This window comes from Triticum aestivum, chromosome 7B, assembly GCF_018294505.1.
Source record: "Triticum aestivum cultivar Chinese Spring chromosome 7B, IWGSC CS RefSeq v2.1, whole genome shotgun sequence".
NCBI lineage: Eukaryota > Viridiplantae > Streptophyta > Magnoliopsida > Poales > Poaceae > Triticum > Triticum aestivum.
Genome location: NC_057813.1, coordinates 508602576 through 508623337, shown reverse-complemented (window position 1 = coordinate 508623337; position 20762 = coordinate 508602576).

The following is a 20762-nucleotide window of genomic DNA, read 5'->3' as shown; positions in this document are numbered from 1 at the left end:
TGTTTTCATAAAGCTTGCACCCGTTCATAGTTGCTGCGTTCCCCCCTTAATTTCGTTGACCGTTCCGAGACCAACCATGTTTGCATTTCCCTCTTGTCAGACCACCTAATCTCTCTGCCAGTCATGGACCCCCCTCCTTCGCAACCCCTCGCGCGCGTCTGACACTGCTCCGAACTCGAACTGGTCTGTCATTACTGATGGATCCGGATCATCCCCAAATGTCTATAAAACATCTCCGTTTTCGTATTTGGACTCCCTAACCTATTTATTCTCGGTCGTTTGATTTTGATCGGAGGGACGGATTAGCCCCTAAACTAACCTAATCCCACTTGCTATATATATTAGGACCAAACCCTAAAATCTAGGATATGTCCCATCCATTCCATCTCCACCGGCAGCCATCCACCCACTCGCCTCCCACCTTGGGATCCTCCCAGATCCATCCCGGGCCAACCACCGTCTCCCCTCGATCCATCCACCCAACCACAGCGCTGCCTCCACCTTCCAATCCTTCGATCCACCCAACCAGAGCCCTCCCATGGCTCCCTTCGATTCCTCCCTCCTCCTGGCCGAGGAACCAGTCGCATCTTCCTCCACTGCCTCCGTGCCCGCAAGTCGCCGCCGTTCCCGGCTGCCGCGTCAACCCCGTCGTTCAAAACGGGACCACAAGGAGCTCTTGAAGCCTCGCTCCGTCGCCGTCTTACGAGCATGCCAGCACCCTCCATCTCGACCATCCCGCTCACTGGTAACACGCCGGCGCTCTGCATCGAGCGTTGACCCTGCACGCGTGCACCACTCCTTCTCCGCATCACCGTGAACCTCCTCACTTGCACCCGCCGCGTCTGTCATCTGCAGGAGCCAGGGTCGCCGCCTCCATCAGTTCGTCAAGCCGCCCGTGAGGGTCGCACCCCGGCCCCGATCTGGACCGGATCTCCTCTGCCCCGCCGTTCCAGTCCCGTTCCGATCGATCCCCGACGAGGCCTCCTCGCCGGAGCTCCTGCCGCGTCGCGCCGCATGCGCCGCCGCTGCCGCTACGTCCTCTGCTTCTCCTGCAATGAGCAGGAGCAGCTGGCTCGTCGTCCACGTTGACCGCTCCTCTGCTTCGCTCGCCCCTGCCGCATTGACCGCGTCGCCAGGCGCAGCCGCGCCCCTTTAGCCACCCCAGCCCACCAGATCCGCTGGCCCAAGGCCCAATGTGAGCAGCCCCCCTCCAGTCCATCTCCTGTACACTATTGGGCCAACTAGATTCGGCCCGTGTTGTTTTTTTTCCTGCGCTGCGAATTTAGCATTATCCCAGGATTTACCAGTTTTGTAGAAAAGTCCCTAGTCTTCATGCATTTAATAACTCATAAACCGTGCATCAGATTAAAATGATTCAAACATGTAAAATGCTTAGAATGTTGTGTAGATTAATAATTTGCCACTTTCATCCCTGTTAAAAATGTTTAAATTGCTGTTTTCATTAATTTGCTTAAATGCCATGCTAAAATGCTTTATTTCTTAACTAATTAACCGTAGCTCCAATTTTAATAAACTTTATATGTCAATGGGGTGGAAAAATGCATAGATTAACATGTTGCACTTTATTTTCCTGTTTAACAACATTAAAATATGGTTTAGGGCAGAACAGTACCAATCCCAAAATATGCATATGAGGATTTTCAGGAAATTGTTGTTTTTTGTTCCGGCCTCATTTAAACTTGCCTAAATAGTTAGTTTACTTATGCTTCACCTCTTGCCATGGTTTACAACATTTAATATTGTTTGGTAGCTTAAACGAGAGAGAACTAAATAATTGATGTGGTGTTTCGTCAATATGCAACTTGTTGCATATTGAGCTCCACATAATTTGTAGTATTGTTTGTTGCACTTTGCCATGACATGCCTCTTTAAACCGGACATGTATCATACTTGTTTGTGCATCATGCCATGTTTATGCTTGTGCATTTACCATGTTGTTTTCTTCTTTCCGGGTTGCCTTCCGTTTCATTCCGGAGTTGTGAGGATTCGTTCGACTACGTTCGTCTGTCTTCTTCATGGAACCGTTCTTCTTCCTTGCGGGATTTCAGGCAAGATGACCGCTATCCTGGATCTCACTACTATCATTGCTATGCTAGTTGCTTCGTTCTATCGCTTTGCTGCGCTACCTATCTTTTGCTCATTAAGCCTCCCAAATTGCCATGAACCTCTAACCTTTGACACCCTTCCTAGCAAACCATTGTTTGGCTATGTTACCGCTTTGCTCAGCCCTCTTATAGCGTTGTTAGTTGCAGGTGAACTTGAAGATTTCCCCATGACGGACAGGATTATGTTTGGGATATCACAATATCTCTTATTTAATTAATGCATCTATATACTTGGTAAATGGTGGAAGACTCGGCATTATGCCTGGTGTGTTGTTCCACTCTTGCCGCCCTAGTTTCCGTCATACCGGTGTTATGTTCCCGGATTTTGCGTTCCTTACGCGGTTGGGTGATTTATGGGACCCCCTTGACAGTTCGCTTTGAATAAAACTCCTCCAGCTAGGCCCAACATTGGTTTTACCATTTGCCTCACCTAGCCCTTTTTCCCTTGGGTTTCCGGAGCCCGAGGGTCATCTTTATTTTATCACGCCCGGGCCAATGCTTGTCTAAGTGTTGGTCCAAACCGAGCGATGTCCGGCGCCCCTTGGGCAACCAGGGTCTATGCCAACCCGTCGTCTTGCTCATCCGGTGTGCCCTGAGAACGAGATATGTGCATCTCCTATCGGGATTTGTCGGCACATCCGGGCGGCTTTGCTGGTCTTGTTTTACCATTGTCGAAATGTCTTGTAAACCAGGATTCCAAGTCTGATCGGGTCTTCCTGGGAGAAGGTATATCCTTCATTGATCGCGAGAGCTTATCATGGGCTAAGTTGGTACACCCCTGCAGGGTATAAACTTTCGAAAGCCGTGCCCGCGGTTATGGGCAGATGCTAATTTGTTAATGTCCGGTTGTAGATAACTTGACACCAGATCCATATTAAAACGCATCAACTGCGTGTGTAGCCGTGATGGTCTCTTTTTGGCGGAGTCCAGGAAGTGAACACGGTCTTTGGGTTATGTTTGACGTAAGTAGGAGTTCAGGATCACTTCTTGATCATTGCTAGCTTCACGACCGTTCCGCTTGCTCTCTTCTCGCTCTTATTTGCGTATGTTAGCCACCATATATGCTTAGTCGCTGCTTCAACCTCACCACTTTTCCCCTTCCTTTCCCTTTTAGCTTTGCTAGTCTTGATACCCATGGTAATGGGATTGTTGAGTCCTCGTGGCTCACAGATACTACAACAACATTTGCAGGTACAGGTTTATGCGATGATCATGACGCGAGAGGGATGCTTATTTGCGTTGAGATCTTCTTCTGCTTCTTCGATCAGGGGATAGGTTCCAGGTCGGCAGCCTGGGCTAGCAGGGTGGATGTCGTTTGAGTTTCTATTTGTGTTTCATCCGTAGTCGGATTATGCTCTAATGTATTATGATGTTGTATTCGTGTGGCATTGTATGCCTCTTGTATGTATACCCATCTATTATGTAATGTTGATGTAATGATATCCACCTTGCAAAAGCATTTCAATATGCGGTTCTATCCTTGGTGGGACCTTTGAGTCTCTTTAGAATAGTATCGCATATTGGGTGTGACACTCCTGTCGTTCCATGAACGATCGAGGCACATAAAAAGGATATTTATTAGAAGTTTTAAGAGGTGGCACATGCAAATTTTCTTAGGACGGCAGGGTAATACCACATATAGGTAGGTATATTGGACTCATTTGGAATAACTTGGGTTTCAGGTTTTTGGATGTACAAGCAGAGTTCCCACTTAGTACAGTCGAAGGCTAGGAAATAGGTTGAGAAGCGGCCAGCTAGAGAGCAACAATGGTCATGAACATGCATTATGCATAAGTAACATTGGATACTAGCATGAGTAGGATATGAACACCATGAACATAAATATCATAGAGGCTATGTTGGTTTTGATTCAACTACATGCATGAACATGTGCCAAGTCAAGCCACTCGAACATTCAGAGGAGGATACCATATCATCATACTACATCACAATCATTTTAATGCAATGTTGATATCCAAGATAAGTCATTATTCACTCCTAGCTACTTATGCATGGCATGAGAAACTATAATCTCTAATTGTCATTGCAAACATGTTTGATCATAATAGGCTGAATCATGGATACTAGGTTAAACATATTTACAAAAATAGAACAAGTCGAGTTCATCCCCGTCTCTCTCTGCCACGACCAGTTCATCTAATATCATCATTATTGCCTTTCACTTGCAAGACCGAATGATTTGAAATAATAATAGTGCAAGAGTGTCGTGGGCTAAGATGGAATCTGCAAACATTTCATTCAAGAGGAGAAGACAAGGTAATATGGGCTCTTTGTTAGATTAACAATGCAAATGGGAGACACTCAATATTTTCATCGTGGTCTTCTCCTTGGTATGACTCAATAAAAGAAAAAGAAACTCAGAGAAACACATTGAAATATTCTTGGAGTTTTTTGTTTTCTCGAAAGCAAGTAAACGAAAAAGTGAAAAGCAAAAACGAGAACAACTAATTACTCAGGAAAGCTCCCAACAAGTAATAGAAGAACAAGGAAATATTTTTGGGTTTTCTTTTTAGTGCTACAAAGATTTAAACTAGGAAGAAAATTCAAAAAGAAGCAAGAAACATATTTTTGGGATTTTCTCAAAGTTTTTCAAACACACAAGAAGAAAGTGAGAAAAATAATTTAAGCATGGATAATACAATGAAAAAGTGTGGACACCGACAACTGGAATGAAATGTGTGAACATGAATGTAATGTCGGTGGGAATACGTACTCCCCCAAGCTTAGGATTTTGGCCTAGCTTGGTAATCAGTAAGTAGCCTGGATGGTAGTCGGCGTGGTAGCTCATGGAGGCTCTTGGTGCTGATGCCTCAGCCTGCTGTGCTGCCTCCACTGCTGCATTGTGAGCTCGAGCCTCGCTCTCAAGAAAAAATATCTTCCTCTACTGTGATAGTCAAAAAGAGCAGGCGCAGGCAAATATGTGTGCACAACAGAAGTTTGGTTAAACAACAGATTGTAAGTGAAGTCATGAATTTTTCCTTTGAGGATCTTATGACCTTTTAAAGCATCAAAGTCAAAATGCTACGTGGGTAGGGTAGGGTCAAATGGCAAAGGTGAAACACCCAGCTCTCGTCCTAAACGTTTGGCATAAATTCCGTCATAGAAATAGCCACTATTAGCATTATGCTGCAGTCTGCATGCAACAATCGCTCCAAGGTTATAACTCCTTTCACCGGCGAGAGCAGCGCGTATGCGGCTCAAGTCTGGAGCACAAAATGTACTACAATCTTGCTTGCCTACTATACATTTTCCATTAAATAATGTGAAGTACTAAATTGCAGGAAAATGTATGCTCTTTATTCTACCTTGCTTCACTCCCCTAGTTTCACCAAAGCAAAGGCTAGTCAAAAACGCTTCAAACTCAGACCTAGGTGGCTCATCGAGTGAACCCCAGAATGGGATTTTGCAGAGATGAGAAAACGTTTCTAAAGAAATGGTAAATGGGTTATCATAAAGTTTAAATGACACCCTAGACTCACGGGGGAAAAATTTAAATTCTTTTACAAATGATTCAGTAAGGATGAGGTGTTGGTCACACTTATATAACCCATAACCATGTAAGGGCCATGTAGACGAAATGCGCAAAGTCTTTGCATAGGAGCAGTGGGAATGAAAATCCACGGGACCCAAATCGTCATTGCTCTCAACTCATGGGATTGTGAGGTTGGCGAGTAAGTATGGGGACCTACACAAGAAAAAGACAAACGAAACAAAGTGTGTGCATGGTAAATTTACACATCATGTATCATGATGTGTATCTGCACATGAGAATTAGCACAAGATAAACAATGCTCACAGAAATTTGAAGCATGGTATAGAAATATGTCATCCATCATGCAATGATAATTATTGTGTTCAACATGATTGGGATGCAAAGTGTAGCAGTATGTGGCATAACATATTATTTTTATCCATGGGATGCATATGGTGCACACAATCATTGGAATCATGCAAAGTACAGGATGTAGCAAAATCTCCTAACATGTATGAGAAAACTATGGAGGTCTCCTCATGAGCAATAGTGGAAGCATAATATGGAGAAAAGGTACAACATGGCAAACAATGCATGTCCAAATCTAGGTGGTCATGGCATGGCATATGAGATAAATGATGCAAAGGGAGCATATCAATATCATCACAAGAAAAACAAATGCCAATAACCATGGGTATGTCATCTATGCCATATGTGCAAATTGGGTTTATTTTAATGGCATATTCATAGTCTCTACGATGAGATTGTAAATATGACATATGGGTGATCTCATGCATAGCATATGACAAGTCAAGCGGATTGTCAAACATGATGTGTCCGAGACAATTATCACAAGAAATCCTATGCAACATGGCATCACAACTAATATACTCCACATGGCAATCATCAAACTCAAATGGGTAAATCATCGCATGAGGAAACCATACTAGCATGAAGCATGATAATAGGTTGATCAACATCATGCAACCAATCAATATCAAGAATGTCCACTAGTGGGACAAGAGCATCACCTTCACCTATGTTACCTTTCGTATTCCACTCATGTGGTGTAGGTGAAGTGGTAAAGACTAACTTGTGGTCATCGTCATCGTGATGGAACTATGTGGGGTTGTATCATAGTCCACCATGGTCATCATCTTCTCCAAAGGAAGGACGAAGTCATCGAGAATCGGTGTGTCATCATATATGGCACCTAGCACCAAACGTGAAGATACAATAGAGGTAGAGCTTAAGTTGTTAGAAATCGAAATGGCCTCACATGCCCTATCAACTACCTCACCCTCTCTATGTGGTGGCGGCTCACTCACTCCCTCAAGGTAGGTGCACTCAATGTCATGTATGGTGGAGTCACTCAAATCAGTCAAGTGGTGGTGGTGGTGGTGGCTCTCCTCACATGGGAATTGGGGTAATGCTACTTCTTGAGCTTGCATTGGTTTTTCCCTTGAAGAGGAAAGGGTGATGCAGCAAAGTAGAGATAAGTATTTCCCTCAATTAGAGAACCAAAGTATCAATCCAGTAGGAGACAACTCACAAGCCACCAATACCAGCACAAACAATCAAACAACTTGCACCCAACGCGATAAAGGGGTTGTCAATCCCTTCACGGTCACTTGCAAAAGTGAGATCTGATAGAGATAGATAAATAAAAGGTAAAATATTGTTGGGTTTTTTGGTTTATAGATCTAGAAGTAAATGAATGCAAAATATTAGATCGGAAACTAATATGATGGAAAATAGTAGATCGGAAACTAATATGATGGAAAATAGTCCCGGGGTCCATAGGTTTCACTAGAGGCTTCTCTCATGAAGGCAAATAATACGGTGGGTGAACAAATTACTGTCGAGCAATTGATAGAAAAGCGCAAAGTTATGATGATATCCAAGGCAATGATTATGAAATATCGGCATCACGTTCGTGTCAAGTAGACCAACTCCTGCCTACATCTACTACTATTACTCCACACATCGACCGACTCCTGCCTGCATCTAGAGTATTAAGTTCATGAAGAACAGAGTAACACTTTAAGTAAGATGACATGATGTGGAGGAATAAACTCAAGATATATGATGTAAACCCCGTATTTTTATCCTCGATGGCAACAATACAATACGTGCCTTGTTTCCCCTACTGTCACTGGGAAAGGACACCGCAAGATTGAACCCAAAGCTAAGCACTTCTCCCATTGCAATAAAAAACCAATCTAGTTGGCCAAACTAAACTGATAGTTAGAAGAGAATAACAAAGATATCAAATCATGCATATAAGAATTTAGATAAGATTCAAATAATATTTATAGATAAACAGATCATAAATCCACAATTCATCGGATCTCGACAAACACACCGCAAAAGAATATTACATCGGATAGATCTCCAAGAACATCAATGAGAACATGGTATTGAGAATCAAAGAGAGAGAGAGAGAGAGAAGAAGCCATATAGCTACTAGCTATGGACCCGTAGGTCCGTGGTAAACTACTCACGCTTCATCAGAAGGGCAATAGAATTGATGTATAAGCCCTCCATGATCAAATCCCCCTCCGAGAGGATGCTGTAAAAGGCCCCTAGATGGGATCTCACGGGAACAGAAGGTTGCGGCGGTGGAAAAGTGTTTTCATTGATGCCTCTGGAGGTTTGGGAATATATGTGAATATATAGGAGGAAGATCTAGGTCAGGGGGTCACAGAGGGTCCCACAAGGTAGGGGGAGCGCCCTACCCCCTGGGCGCGCCCTCCCACCTTTTCACCGCCTTGGCTCTTATGACTTGCACTCCAAGTCTCTTGGGTGTCTTCTGGTCCAGCAAAAAATCATTGCGAAGGTTTTATTCCGTTTGTACACCATTCAGTATTCCTTTTTTGCGAGGCCCAAAAACAAGGAAAAAATAGAAACTGACACTAGGCTCTAGGTTAACATGTTAGTCCAAAAAATAATATAAAATAGCATACTAATGCATATGAAACATCCAAAACAGATAATATAATTGCATGGAACAATCAAAAATTATAGATACGTTGGAGACATATCAGGTAACTTGTCATATATGGGGCTAGTGGTGAAGTCACTCTCACTCTCAACATAGGTGTACAAGTCTCAACTCATCACCATATGCCTCCTTGATCGAAGGGAAAATCCCATGCTCAACCGTATCATCACCGTCGCCATGGATGAAGGTCGAAGATGGCACATCATCTCTCTCGTGTCCTATGGTGGAAGAATCATCCTTGCTCGTCACTGTGTCGCTCGCCTCCAAATCTTGATCCTTGAGTTGCTCCGTTGTCGTAGTCATCGTTGCACCGTCTTGAAAAAGAGTCGTGGTAGAATCGGCATCGTCAATGCCACAAAGAGGGATGGCGGTGAAGTCAAACTTTGGACCATCATCTTGGTGCTCGTCGGTCTTGGACATCTCGGTGGTACTAGCCTCATGCTCACCGTCTTGGAGCATGGTCGTTGCAAAGTGTGCTCAAGGTCGAGTAGACTTGGCCTTCTTGAGTTCTTGCTCTGCCTTGAGAGCACCAATGTAGAGGTCATCGAGGGACTCATAGTTGTGGAGGAAGATAGGATTGGCGATGTTGTTGTTCAACCCCATCGTGAAGTAGATCTTCATCGAAATAGGGTCGTCCACATCAGCTCGTCGCAAGGCTATCTTCATCTCCAAGAAGTACTCATTGATGGACTTGGATCCTTGTATGGTGATGACCCACAAGTATAGGTGATCAATCGTAGTCCTTTCAATAAGAGTGTCAAACCCAACAAGGAGAAGAAGGAAATGACAAGCGGTTTTCAATAAGGTATTTTCGGCAAGCACTAAAATTATTAGTGACAGATAGTTTGATAGCAAGATAATTTGTAACAAGTAACAAGTAGCAAAAGTAACAATAGGTGCACCAAGGTAGCCTAGCAAATGACAGGCCGGAATGGTCTCTTATAATAAGTAAAACGTTCTCGAGGACACACGGGACTTTCATCTAGTCACTTTCATCATGTTTGTTTGATTCGCATTCGCTACTTTCATAATTTGATATGTGGGTGGGCTGGTGCTTGGGTGTTGTTCTTACTTGAACAAGCCTCCCACTTATGAATAACGCCTCTCACAAGCATCTGCAACTACGAAAGAAGAATTAAGATAAAATATAACCATAGCATTAAACATATGGATCCAAAACAACCCCCTATAGAATAGCGCATAAACAAGGGTTTTAGCTTCTATCACTCTAGCAACCCATCATCTAATTACTACTCGACAATGCATTCCCTTAGGACCAAAGAATGGGAAGTGTCATTTAGTCGATGTTCGCATAACACTGCTAAGGGAATAACATCATACATATCATCAAAATATCGAACAAATACCAAATTCACATGATTACTTATGACAAGACTTCTCCCATGTCCTCGAGAGCAAAAGCAACTACTCACAAATCATATTCATGCTCAAGATCAGAGGGGTATTAAATAGCATAATAGATCTGAACATATAATCTTCCACCAAATAAACCAACTAGCATGAACTACAAGATGTAATCAACACTACTAGTCACCCACCGGTACCAATCTAAGGTTTTGATATAAAGATTGAACACAAGAGATGAACTAGCATTTCACATGAGATGGTGCTGGTGAAGATGTTGCTGAAGATCGATCCTCCTATGATGAGAGGATTGTTGGTGATGACGATGGCTTCGATTTTGATGTATCCCCGGAGGAATCACTCCGCCGGAGAGCAAAAGTGCTCCTGCCCAAGTTCCACCTTGATACGGTGGCACTCCGTCCCGACAGTCCTCCCCTTATTTTTCTAGGGAAAATGGGCTTATATACTAGAAGATGGGCACCGGACGCTGGCCAGGGGCCCCACCTACCCGGGTGGCCCCTCTGGTACGTCTTTTCTCCAATATTTTTTATTTATTCCAAAGTAAATCTTCATGAAATTTCATCTAATTTGGAGATGTGCAGAATTGGTATCTCTGACGTAACTCTTTTAGGTCCAGAATTCTAGCTGCCGGCAATCTCCCTCTTCATGTAAATCTTGCATATTAAGATAGAAAGGGCATTAGAACTGGTCTACAAAGTATTATAATGATTAAAAACACTATAAATAACAGTAGGAAAACATGATGCAAAATGGATGTATCATATGGTGTTCTCCAATTGGCGAAGAAGATGTTCTGTATAGCTGGAGGACACAAATTCTCGCCACATAGCTTTCTTCATCTTGGGCCAACTCATGTCAAAGTTCTTAGAAGGTGTATGAAGCCACCATGTCAATGCATACTCGTGGAAGGTACTTGTGGTGCACTTCACGTGATCTTCGGAGGGGACTTGATGTAGCTTGAGGTAGTCGTACATCATGCACTCCCACTAGAGGTATTCTTCAGGGTCATGAGTCCCAAAGAATGGAATCTTGTCGTCATCGTCGAAGTCAAAGTAGCTCATGGAGGTAGTGGACTAGGGCTCGTGGAGTAGGCAAAGATGTCGTACCTCTGAAGGCGAAGATGCCAATGTTGTTGAAGAAGCCACAGCCTTGGGGTTTGATGTCGCGGTTCTATAGAGCCCGTGCGCACAGGGGTGCAGGAGCCATGTGCATGGGGGTCGCCGGCCCATGTGCACGGGGGTGTCAGAGCATCCAAATATCGTCTGGATGGTTGCTCTTCATGGTCTTGTCGGTGTTGATGCTTGTGTGTACTTGCCAGAGATGGAAGATCAGGAGTCTTTGCACTTGAGCGTCTTCTTGAAGATGAGGAAGACCGCTAGTGGTTTTTTATGAGGACCTTGAGCTCCTCTATGTGCTTTTCCATCTTGGCGTCGATGAAGTTCTTCATGGCATCAAACTCGTTCGTCATCATGGTTGTAGACCGGAGATGATGTAATTTGTCTATCCATCACAAGACTCGAGCAAAGGTGAGTAGGAAATGAGATAAACAAGACCAAGCTACCTTTTACCAAAGTTGAGGATGTATCTCGTGTCACTCAATGTGAAATGAAAGAATAGTGGAATTGGTACCAGACTTGTTCACTCACAACTACAAAGTAAAGCTTATTGAGTGGCTTGGTTAGGACAAGTGGCACAAATTTATGCAAATTGAAGTCCAAGATATTATAAATGTTGAAAGAAATCCAAAGGACTCAAAATGCAAAGGAACCGATCACAAATATAGAGGAGGGCAATAAAGAAACACACGCAGTGGGATAATGCGGGGCTTGTGCAACTATAGGGATGAGCAATACAAAATTGCCTAACGAAGACTATGGTCGTGTTGCACAAAAACTAGGAGAGCACTAGCTTGATTGCACAATTGGGCACGGTTCACCACCTGGCACCAGCCTATATGCATGCAAGCAAAATGTATCATATTCCATGTATCCTCATGCACAAGTATCACTTTTCATGCTCAACTCTCTTCTGCTTATAAGCTTTTGATCTTTCTTTCTTGCTTAAAAGCTTTTTTGTCTTTATTTTTTGCTCTTCTCTTCCTTTCCACTTTTTTTATTGAGCCTCAACCACAAACATGAGATAGGTATCACAGGATATCCACGGGAGCAAGCAATTGCACTATATGATGTATTAAATGATGCAACAATATGATATTGTATCAGTATGGTGCACAAGTTTTCGTGAAGCCCGACAATACTTGGATAGCTAGTATCAATAGGTATGAAGGTATTTGCAAAGATGGTGGGCCTATCAAGATGTAATGCGCCAGGAAGGAAAAGTTTATGACGGAACAGATACCTTCATCACAATTAACCTTTCACGAAGTTGGGCGTAACCGGCCTTGCTTCCGATTGAAGATATTCTCAACGGATGGATGGTCGTCGTCGATGTGGAATGTCATGGTGGATGTAGTCGATGGAACAATACAAGTGTCCGGTGGTGGATGAAGATTTAATCGTCCCTAAGCATCCAAAACACCTTAGGATACTCAAATCACAACTCAAACAACAACGAATGCAATAAGAACCAAAATGGGTTAGTTTGCAGAAGTTTTATGTGGTGGTGTGAAAGTTATGGCGGAGGGCCTATGCAAAGATGTGAAAATGCACAAAATTAGATGGAGGAAAATGGTGGTAAAACCAAGATGAGCAGCTCGGGCACGTCACTAGCTTTCCAACGATCCAAAGAACACCCAAACCGGAGTTCAGAAGTGGGAGATATGACCGAAAATGTAAAGAGTTGAATGTTGTTCTGTAGGGGTGTCGTGCGTGGGGGGACTAAGGCCCGTGGACACGGGGTCCCATGCCCACACGGTAGAAGGGCCATGGGCACGAAGTGTCCTGGAACTATGCAGGGGGGCGTGGGCACGGGGTTTGGGGCCCGTGGACACGGGGGTGGCGAAAAATGCACGATTTTGAGGTCAAATTTGAAGGGGATAAAGAAAAAATGGGCTATGGGGATGCAATAAGAGCTGAATCTACTTGCTAAACACCAGATCCATGGATTGAAATCAACAAAAACGCACTAGGGACAACAAATCACAAAAAAAATGGTATGGCTCTTTTTGTGGGGATTTTTGAAATTGGGCAAGAACAAGAAAAATTGGGCTAGAACATGGGGAGGTAGGGCTCCAAATTCGTGTCAACATGGCTCATGATACCATGATGCTATAGGTCATGGGCCAAAGTGCCTCGATTTGTCCCAATGTTCACGAATTGGATGTGGCTACAAAGAGGAACACGAAGAACACAAAGAACACGAGGGGAAATCACAAGAGAAACACTCAAGAACAAGTCAAATCACACATCCACTAGACTAACAAACACACAAGATTCATAAGGTACATGAACAACCAAAGGGAAAGATAGAAGGTAGAGTTCATTCAAAATCCAAGAGGAGACGAGGTCTTGATGGTCTAGATAAATCCTTCCCCAAGAGGGGTCTTAAATCCCTCAGGGATCTTCTCCAATGGAGGTCTTGAACTCCAATGGCGTCTTCTCTCTCTCAAGGGGAATCCCGCAAGGGGAGATACATGAGCTAAGCTCCAATGTCTAGATATATTCTTAGCTAAGCTTAAATGGAGGAGATGGAGGAGTATATATAGCCCTAGGGGATGAAGGGGTAAGGAGGGGCGTAATAGGAATTACACGGACAAGACCAACAGCTACACACAAGCAGCCCCGAGTGCACGGGGTAAGTGGAGCCCGTGCGCATAGGGTATCCAGTGAACTGACAACTTAGCCCGTGCATACGAGCTTGTAACGTGGGCATGGGGGTCCCTTGCGCATGGGTCCAGCGACCCGTGCGCACAGGGGTGCGTGTCTTGACTTACAGAAGGCTTCTGGGTTACTCGTGGGCACGGGGTCGGGGAGGCCCGTGAGCATGGGGTTGCCTGGGTGCTACTGCCTTCGTCTTGGTGGTTGCCTCCTTCCTTGTGGCTTTGGGGTTCTTCCATGCATACTCCTCGCTGAAGGTGTACATGTACTCGTGATCTTGGACTCCTCGATGAATGCATCTTCGCTCACATCTATGTATGCACACGAGAGAGGGGTCAAGTAGTATACCATCCTAGAAGGATACAAATGGACATGTGTAAAGGAGATGATTCACCTTTATGTATGTGAGAAGTAGATATGGCACGTGTCACTTGCCAAATGGACTCTTGACATGGTGATGTCCATAGGATGCTCCGCATCAAGTTCATTTTTAGTGGCTGAAGTGATCTACCTTAAAATATGTGCTTCATATTGTGCTTTCTCGCATTGAATCATCTTTCGATTTCCATCCCATGTGAAACCACTTTTGGATATCATTACTTCAAGAGTACCGAATTTCTTCCTAAAGTGCCTCACTCTTGATTCAATGTGTGGTGATGCAGTGATACCACGGCCTAGGCACTTCTCAGCAAGATGCTTCTCCAATAATACTAAGTATCCATCTTGAAGGCACCATTAGCTTTCCACTTCGGATCCAAAGACAACTCATACAAAGCTTTAATAAGCTCATCGTCCTCATCGGTAGTCCAATTCCTTTTGTTCTTGCCTCTTCCACGGGACATACTTGAGCTATCCACACGCTCCATATCTACACAAGCAAAAATGAGTACAAATGAGATGCAAATGTAGCTTGCAAATATATAATTGAAAGGGGAAAAATGAAAATGCAATAGCAAATATACATATACATATGAAAGAAATGGAACAAATGTAAATGTAAACAAATACAAATGAGATGGTCACTGCTGTGTGTTGTCATATACTCTCTCTGTATCAAAATATAAGACGTTGATAGTGTGAAAAGACGTCTTATATTTTGATATGGAAGTATAAATAGGAGATGAATTATACGGGTATAACCCATCATCTAGGAGTAGGTAGTTCCTTGGAAAACATACAAATCGCTACAAAGTGGTGAGTGACATGTCCACTGAGTTTCCCCCTTTATTTTGGTTCACCTCTCATTGCTTCACTCGTCATTGAGATTTTTCCGGACATTTCTTAATCCCCTGCTTAATCTTCTATTGTGCCTTTTAGCATTGTTTAGAAGACTCCCATATTGTACAACTGAATGATCAAATAAGTGAACAATAGAAACACCTAATATTGGAAATGTCCACCCTTTATGTCAATTTCAAATGGTTAAAAGTAGGACAGAGCATGCATGATGTAAGTTATGCTCGAAAGACAGAGGGCTAACTCGAAGGTTAAGTCAGCCCTCAAAAAATTCTAGAACCTTCATGTCAATCGAAGAGAGCCCTTGTATAGCGAATACTGAAATGATTCTGGCTAGGCTGGATCTCGCCGACGGGAGGTTGACATTGGAAAAGGACTAGTTCGCCATCTTCAAGTCACGCCAGCTGAGCCGCAGGTCCCAGTAAGGCCCACCAAGCTACAACAGATCGCAAGAACAAGGTTGCAATAAATACATGGAACATAGATGGCAGGACTTGATCCACTCTGGGAAGCCACCATCTCGGACACACCGACGACGGGCGTACATAGAGCCATGGAAGATCAAACGAGAACAACGGTGAGCACTGGAGGAGAGCAATGAGGAGCTTTGCATCTCCAAACACAATGCCCCCAACAGTGGAGCGGCATCGAGGACGCCGCCATTGTGCCAATCCAAGAGCTGAATCAAGGCTTTCACTTGGAGACATCCACCAATTCTAAGAGCGTGAGGGGAAAGGCGAACACGCTTGGCGATGCCTCCAAGAAGGAGAATGACATCCACGGGTGCCATCATCGTCTGCCCGGTAGAATCCGAGCAAGATTTTCATCTGTGCGTTGCTCCTCTCCACACCTCCATGGAATCAGAGGCACTGTCCAAGAAACCTCACACCGCCGCCATCGCAGCACTTGCCGATGTAGCTCACGGTGGATGGTGCGTCGGCAAGTGAAGTTCTATGGCAGTTGTGGTCTTGGAGGTTTCTGGCGTCGGTCAAGATGCGGTTTTGTGTATCTCTCTAGGATAGGCTCTTTTGCGTTGTAGCTCGCTTGGCATGGTGTTTGCCTTTGGTCCTGTTGGGTATGGTGTTCATGCTACACTCTTTGTTCACATCGAGTGGTAGCTTTCTTGTAACTATTATTCTGCCTTCCATAAAGCTATGGTACGCTTAGCCGTACTCTCAAAACAATACATGAAACAAAGTAGCAAGCAAAGCGGCCAGCGAGCGGGTCGGCTAATGAAGTTCGGGCAACACACACTAGAAACGTTGCATCGCGCATGGTGAGCGCGAGGATGTCAGCGCAGGAGGTGACGCCGGGGTATGTTGTCAACGATGTTGAAGCCACCCAGAGAGCTCATGTTCGGGTCGGCTAACTTCTCTCCTTAGGCGTACAAATATTTGAGCCATCACAGGCAACCCTATAGCAGTACATGCATCATAGACACATTTTCATGTGAATTACTAGAGAACTGAGGCAAGGGGGCTTTACGGATGTCCGGACCAATGTCATGCATGCATCCGACAGCCCCGTCTGACCCAAAAACTCCCTCGTTCATGAAATACTTGTCATGCATTCAGGCTGGTCAGCACCGCTTTAGAGCGGATGTGACTCCGCGAAATTGATGTCGGTCTGAGAGACGGGACCGGACGAGCGGGCACCTTCGCTTCAATGCACATGACGACCGAACGAGCAGGCACCATCGCTTCAATGCACACGATGACCGAGAAGCCTACTCCGGCTACTTAGCAGCATTGAGGTCGGCTTTCGGCCCCTTCGCCTGGCCATCACGCCTACTTAAGTCGTGCTCCAGCGCCATCCACATTGCAAACCTCCAACCCCCCCTCTTTGTAGCCAGATACCTCTCGTCATCTGTGAAGTTCTCATTCCCTTCCCATCCAGATGCCCAAGTCATGGTTCTCCGTGCTGGCGGACGGCGGCGGCTCCAGATCTACACTGCAAAAAAAGACACATCCATGACATTTTGGGCCGAAGGAAAAATTTTCTGTCATACTTATGACACTTCTATCACAATAATTGTGACAAAACCCGGTATCATCATAGATGTGGTGGGCTCCTACTTCTATGATAAAAATCATGACAGAAAATGGGCATTTCGTCCTGGGCAGGCCGGAGACGCAGCTACATGACATTCTTTGGGCCGTCCATGATGGAAAAAACCATGGTAGAAGCAAGGGCGAGGAAAATATCGGGGTGTTCCTGGTTACGGTGGGTGGTCGGGGCCGAGCGATGCACGGAGGTTTGCGTGTTTCTCTTGTACACGCACACTCGTGGGTGCAAGGCATTGGGCTCTAACTGAACCCAAGCGAGGCGTTCGCCTACTGAATCCGAGCGATTGCACTGCAGGCTATGCGTTACTGAACCCGAGCGATCGATCGATGGCTGTTAATTGAACCCGATCGAGCGATTCCTTCGCTACTGCTGCTAACTGAAGCCGATCGATGCTGCCTCTGGATGAATAGTGAGTGTTGTTGGGGGGGTTTGGATGAACAGTTCCCGGTAGGGGTGGATGAACAGGACCCCGTGGTGTTGCCTCTGGATGAACAGGACCCCGATCGATCGAGCCGGTTGCGGCCGGATGAACAGGACCCCGTGAAGGGCTGGATGAACAGGACGACCCTGTGGAGGGCTGGATGAACAGTACACGGTGGAGGGCTGGATGAATAGTAGCCCATGGAGGGGTGGTTGAACAGGAGCCCGTGGAGAGGCTGTTTGAATAGTACCCGATGGACTAGCGCACGGTGGAGGCTGGATGAACAGGAGCCCGTGGATGAACAGTCACAGGTGGAGGCTGGAGCAGGTCGACGGTGGATGAACAGTATCCCATGGAGGTTGGACGAGGTCGACGGTGGAGATGAACAGTAACCCGTGGAGTCCCATTTTGTGGTACGCCACACATATCCTGATGAACAGGACCCCCGATTCGACCATAGCGCTCCAACACAAGTCCGTTTCCTCCGTTTTGCGGTACGCCACACCCCTGCCAGTCAATAGGACCCTGTTTTGACCGTAGGAGTTCCAACAAAAGTCTGTTTCCTCCATTTTGCGGTACGCCAGACCCCACCCGATGAACAGGATCTTGTTTCGAACGTGGTCGGTCGAACACAAGGCCGTTTCCTTCGTTCTGCGGTACGCCAGGGCTCGCTTCTATCAGTTGTTCCGTCCAAGCCCTCTCAATGAACACGACGATGCATTCCGTTCCGACCAAGCCGGTTGGCTCCCAATGAACACGATGATGACGCTGTTTCTCTGTTTCGAGCCAGACATGTACACGAGCCCTGGTTATACATATGCGCGAGTAGGCATTCGAGACCCCGCCCATATGTATGTAGGTGGCCGTATTTTCTTTCTTGCACACTGGCCGTTGTACGTACGTGTACATGCTATGTGCGCACCTCTACTACGACACGTGCGCGCCTCTACATCGACCAGTATGTACGTACACGTTCGCGACCAGAATGACAACGCTACGTACGCTTCGACCAGGTGGGTCCCGACTGTCAGTCACTTCCTTGCGTGCGAAGATGTAGCTGGTGGGTCCCAGCAGTCAGGGGGGTGAATCATTTTTTTGCTCGGACGCACTTCCTTGCGTGCGAAGATGTAGCTGGTGGGCCCCAAGAGTCAGGGGGTGAATCATTTTTTTTGCCCGGACGCACTTCCTTTCGTGCGAAGATGTGGCTGGTGGTTCCCAACAGTCAGGTGGGAATGTTTTTTTGCAAAATACGGATGCCCATCCAGTGGTCCCTCCTGTCTGGTGGAGGAATCATTATTTTCTGCACAATAAGGAGGCACTTCCTTGCTGCGGCCGTGGACCTAGCTATCAGCCTCTCCACGTACAGTCCACGTCCGATGGAAGTCATTCCTTGACCATGTTGACGATGCCGCGACGAGAGCACTAGGGCGGTGGACGATGGCGAGGCCTAGGAAGGGGACGACGCAAAACCAGGGAAGACACGGCAGTGGATGCCCACGCATAGAGGAATATGAGGGTTCACTAGTTCGGCTGCGGTGTGAGGTTTTCGTCGCCGCAGAATAACAGGGGGTGTGGGTGAGTAGAGGGATGTCCTGGCCAGCGGTGGGAGTAGTAGGGGCGGTGAGGCCTCCGCGGCATCATAGCCGGCCACGGGAGGCAGGAGCATGTGGCACGACCGGCGCTGGTTTGGGCGGCTGGAGCAAGAAGACCATAGGTTGAAGGAGCACTACAACCATTGGATGGACATCGTACGATCACTGAAGCTAGAATCGTTCATATTGACTAAGTTGACAAAGCCCTCCGTCCCCGTCAACTTAGTAGGACCACAAGTCAGCCTCCCACAAAGGTGGGTCCCTGCTAGCAGGGGAGTATTCATTTTTTTGTGTAATAAGGAGGCACTTCCGGTGGGTCGGAGCTGACAGCGGGGGGAACATTTTTTTAATAAAATACGGTGGCCCGTCCGGTGGGCCCCAGCAGTCAGGGGGGAAACGTTTTTTTCATGAAATACGGTGGCCAGTCTGGTGGGTCCCTCTGGTGAGGTGGAGGAATATTTATTTTGCGCGTAATAAGGATGCACTTTCTTGCGGCTGCCATGGACCCAGCTGTCAGCCTCTTCAGATACAGTACTCTTCCGATGAAAGTCAGTCGTTGACCGCATTGACTACGCCGCGCCGAGAGCACCATGGTGGTGGACGACGACAAGGCCTAGCATGGGGACGACACAGAGCCGGGGAAGACGCAGCAGTGGAAGCCCGCGTGGAGAGGAGTACAAGGGTTCACTGGTTCGGCTGGTGTGAGGCTGCTGTCGCCACAGAATAACAGGGGGTGTGGGTGAGTAGAGGGATGCCCTGGCCAGCAGTGGGAGTAGTAGGGGGGCGGTGAGGCTTGTGCGCAGCACAGCCGTCCACGGGAGGCGGGAGAAGGCGGTCCCGCCAGCGTTGGATTTGGCGGCTGGAGCAAGAAGATCAGAGATTGAAGAAACATGACAGCCATTGGATTGACATCCAACGGTTACGTCTGCTAGAATCATTTGTTGACATATATAATAACTAAAAAAAATCTTGCATACGCGTCAACTTAATAGGCCCACAAGTCAGACCATTCCCTCTTTTTAAATTCTTTTATATATAGCTCATTGCAACTTCTTATGCAATTTATTCCAGTCCGTTTTTTGGTTGGCCAGGCCAATTTCACATATTTCTGTGGGTTCCAAACTATTTTTAATACTGAAATGTCGAGCCAGATTTAAAGTACTTTGAAGATATATTTAAAGTAGGTTAATGCCTAGTGAAATAGGAATCTGAAAATGTGAAAAAAATCAGAAATTATAAAGTAATTGCCAATTTGTCTTTTTTTGTATTTACGACCCATTTCATATTACTTTCAAGATTTGCAGGCATCTTGAAAGAGCTGCATCCCATCAGGGCATAGAAAAATAAGTAGGCCTGGATTGGGTATTCTTCAGAAAAAATAAACTGGGCTCATTTTCACAAAGAAAAAATAGCTGGGCTGGTCACATGGTGAACATAAAATATAAGCCTGGGCTAGACGGGCCACAACCCAGTTCAAACCCTGCTCCGCCTCAACAATCACAAAAAAAATACTGCTCGAGCAGCTACGTCCTAGGTGTCAGCCGATCTTGTGTTGTTCTATTGACTATATATGCTCACAATTTCGTGGGTCCCAGATGTCAGGAAAACACTAGGAGAAAACATTTTATTTTTCCATACGCTGACATGGTGGGCCCCTACTA